Raw genomic sequence first — 347 nt, forward strand, 5'->3', positions numbered from 1 at the left:
GGTCATGCAGGTTTCTATCGCAGGTTCATTAAAGATTTTAGCAAGAAGGCTCTTCCACTATCCAATCTGTTGCAAAAGGAGGTGGTATTTGATTTTGATGAGAGATGTATGGAGGCATTTGATTGCCTCAAGACAGCCTTGATCACCACCCCTATTATCCAGGCATCTGATTGGACAGTCCCTTTTGAGCTGATGTGTGATGCTTGTAATTATGCATTGGGGGTTGTCCTTGCTCAGAAAGTGGACAAACTGCCTAGAGTAATTTATTATGCTTCTAGGACTTTAGATGTTGCACAAGCAAATTACACCACAACTGAAAAAGAGCTTTTAGCTATTGTATTTGCTCT

This window comes from Lupinus angustifolius, chromosome LG12 (genome assembly GCF_001865875.1).
Source record: "Lupinus angustifolius cultivar Tanjil chromosome LG12, LupAngTanjil_v1.0, whole genome shotgun sequence".
Classification (NCBI taxonomy): Eukaryota; Viridiplantae; Streptophyta; class Magnoliopsida; order Fabales; family Fabaceae; genus Lupinus; species Lupinus angustifolius.